We start from the raw sequence: 3,559 nt of genomic DNA, 5'->3' as shown, positions 1-3,559 counted from the left end.
CGCCATTTCATTATTTAAAATACACAGTTTCATACAGAAAAATTCATTTTCTATGCAATTGACATTAAGATATTCACACATGCGTTTCTAATCTCTATCAGATTATTACTAGTCACAGTTGGTTAATTTCTGAGCTCCTTGGCATCTGAGCATGGATATAAAGTCATCAGGAAGATTTTAATGATAATGTTTTACACATCTACTAATTATTAAAGAGCAAATTTTTATGCTTTGAAGAAGTATTTTTTAATCACTATACTTTTTACTACATGATTAGAAGAAGCATTTTACTACAGCTTTAACATATTCAGTAACACACTCCAGAGCAAGAGTACATCTCTTTCACAAGTGGATGCAAGTTTCTAGGTTCACAGTTGAATTAATACAGTTATACAATATTGAACTCAGTATAAGCCCTATAAGATATAAAATTGAATGAGTTTTTAACCTTTAAATAAGATCTCCATTTCATTTTAGAATATATTGTTCCTTGCAAACAGACTCATTGTTTTTGATACTAATACTGAGATGTTGGCGCTTGCATCTCTAATCTGAATGTATCTGTTTATTAATAGTCATAATCAGTTGCACTTGGATCCTTGGCACCTGCGTATGTCTATAAAGTCATCGGGCAGATTTCAGTGGTATTGTTTATCACCTCTACTGATTACCATGATGTAAATTTCCATGCTTCCTCCTCAAATATAATACATTTTTAAAAAATTTGTTTTTTTTGTCTGTGTGTGTCTATCACACAGAACATCCCAAACCATCTCCTTCAACTATACACCCACTTCCCAGATGGCACCCTCCCATAGCCTCCCTCCCCCAAGTAAATCCCTTATACTCTGATACCCCTGCTACCATCTGCTGTGTTGTTGGCACCCCCAGCCATTCCCTGGTGAATCTAGTCAGCCTATCTAGAGGTCTTTGTTTTAAGGGAGCAAGCTTTTTGGCTGTGGGCAGACTCCAGCCAGACTCTTTGCCAAAATATCCCAAGTGCTGCTTAAGTCCTTATTTCCCTCTGGGACTACATTGTTCTCAGCACTACTTTCTTCCAGGTGTTTACTAGAATGACCTATTAAGCTCTGCTTACAGCAATCAACCACTTTTCTAGCCCAACTTTCCAAAGTCTTCCACATTTCTTCAAAACCCTACATGGTCAGGTTCTTCACAACCAACAGCCCACTCTCTGGTAACAATTACTGCAATACTTTCCTTTTGGGTGTTTAAGGCCATACAGTTGGTCGAGATAAACCAATATATTTTTACTCTTAAGGTCATTTGAAGATCTGTTCCTAAGGGGTCATATTGGCTTGGGAGGAGCCCCTGGCTCCTTTCTTTTACCAGTTCTGCCTATGTGAAGATAAGTCAAAGGTCCTACTCGAGGTTGGCTTCCCTTAGAAGAATTTGAGCTTACGGTTCCAGGGGAATTACAGTCCATCATAGCAGGGAGGCATCGTGGCTAGAGATGGCTGGAGCAGGAGCAGCAGAAGCTCTCACATCATCACGCAGGCACAGGAAGCAAGAGAGTGACTCGAGATCCTGCAAGGCTTAAGAACTCTCAAAGCCCACCCCCATAGATAGATTTTGTTTCTTAATCCATTCACTTAGCCTATGTCTTTTGATGGGGGAGTTCACTCCATTGATATTTAAGGTTCTTATTGAAAGATGTATATTGATTGCCATCATTTTGATTGCTGTTTGTGTTCTCTGTCTAGTTTTGTGTTTCCTAGATTATAACTTTATTTATTTTCTTTCATTGCCCCTGGGGTATAGTTGTTTCTGTCTCCACTCTCTGTATTGCTTCAAGTTTCTTTGAAGGGCTGGTTTTGTGGAAATGTATTCTTTCAGGATATTCATGTCATTGAAGATTTTTCTTTCCCTCTCAACTATAGTAGACATTTTTGCTGGGACTGCTATGTATAATTTGTCAGTAGGTTGTAGGAGTAATATGGTTCCCTATGTTTTTCAAAACTAGCTAGGCATCGTTTATCTTTCACATTGTCTCACCCTGCATCATGGTTTTCCCACTTAAGGTGCCCCCGTTTCCTCCCTTTCTCCCTTAATAATACTCTTCTCCTATGGTCCTACCTCTCTTGAGCTCCTTCTTTCCCTTTATCCCCTAGGTTCCTTGTATACCCTTCCCTTTCCCCTCCCTTAAACTAACCCAATTTTTATCTATATCTCCCTTATTAAGGCCTGTTTCCTACTGTTCTTCTCTTTCAGTTTCTTTCTTTTCCTTTACCTCCCTGTTTCCTTTCCATTATCCTGGTTCCTGTAGTTATGTCTGGTTACATATTCATTTATCAGAGTCATCACTCATCACTCATCAACTGAGGGACGCTTTGGTTGCTTCCATCTCTTAGCTGCTTTCAATATTCTTTCTTTGTTCTGTATATTTAGTGTTTTTACTATGATGTGTTGGGGGGAGTTTCTTTTCTGGTCCTGTCTATTTGGTATTCTCTGTGCTTCCTGTATTTGTATGGGGATGTCTTGCCTTAATTTCAGGAAATTCTCTTCTACAATCCTGTTTAAGATCTGGTCTTTGGTTGCTTCCATCTCTTAGCTGCTTTCAATATTCTTTCTTTGTTCTGTATATTTAGTGTTTTTACTATGATGTGTTGGGGGGAGTTTCTTTTCTGGTCCTGTCTATTTGGTATTCTCTGTGCTTCCTGTATTTGTATGGGGATGTCTTGCCTTAATTTCAGGAAATTCTCTTCTACAATCCTGTTTAAGATCTGGTCAGTACCATTAACCTGAATTTCTTCTCCTTCCACTATGCTTATGATACATAGATTTGGTCTTTTCCTGGTGCCCAGATCTCTTGCATATTCCATTCCTGTATTTAAAATTTTTTTTTCATAATCTTTCCTTGAGTGGTCCAATTCTTCAACTTTATCCTCTAGTGTTGATATTCTGTTTTCCATTTTATTCATTCTAGTGGGGAGGCTTTCCCTTCTTGTTTCAAGTTGGCTTATTGAGTTTTTCACTTCTTTCTTCATTTCTGCCTGAGTTTTCTTCAATGTTTCTATCTCTTTTGTGAATTCATTCAGAAGTTTATCCCTATTTCCTTCAGTTCTTTGATTTCTTTGTTGATGTGTTCTTTAAATTCATTGAATTCCTTGATCATGTTTATGATTGTTCTTTTATATTCTGTGTCCTGGGTTATCTCTAGGGGGTTCGCCTTGTAGAACTCTTACAGGACTGGTGAAGTTTGGTGAGGACATAGTGTTTTGGCTTTCCATTTTTTCACTCTTTTGTTGTGATTTTGGCATGTGTATTTCTTTTGTCATTTGTGGTTCTGATTCGAAAATTAAGTTGAAGTATGCTTCTGTTTGTATTATTGGTGTACCTTGGTCCTTTTCTTATTGTGTATATAAAGTTGGTTGGTCCAGCTTTCAGGTTCTCTCAGGTTTTATTTTGGAGGGAACCTGATGTCTTCAGATCAACTACTCAGGAGCACCCACAGAAGCCCAAGTCAGGTTCCAGTCAGGTACAATCAGACTTCCTTCTAAGGTTTGGACTCCTACTAGTAGGACCCTGGAGAAATTTGGGA

Source organism: Nannospalax galili, unplaced genomic scaffold (genome assembly GCF_000622305.1).
Source record: "Nannospalax galili isolate Female #2095 unplaced genomic scaffold, S.galili_v1.0 scaffold151, whole genome shotgun sequence".
Taxonomy (NCBI): domain Eukaryota; kingdom Metazoa; phylum Chordata; class Mammalia; order Rodentia; family Spalacidae; genus Nannospalax; species Nannospalax galili.
The sequence above is the reverse complement of the archived record's forward strand: the minus strand, read 5'-3'. Positions refer to the sequence as shown.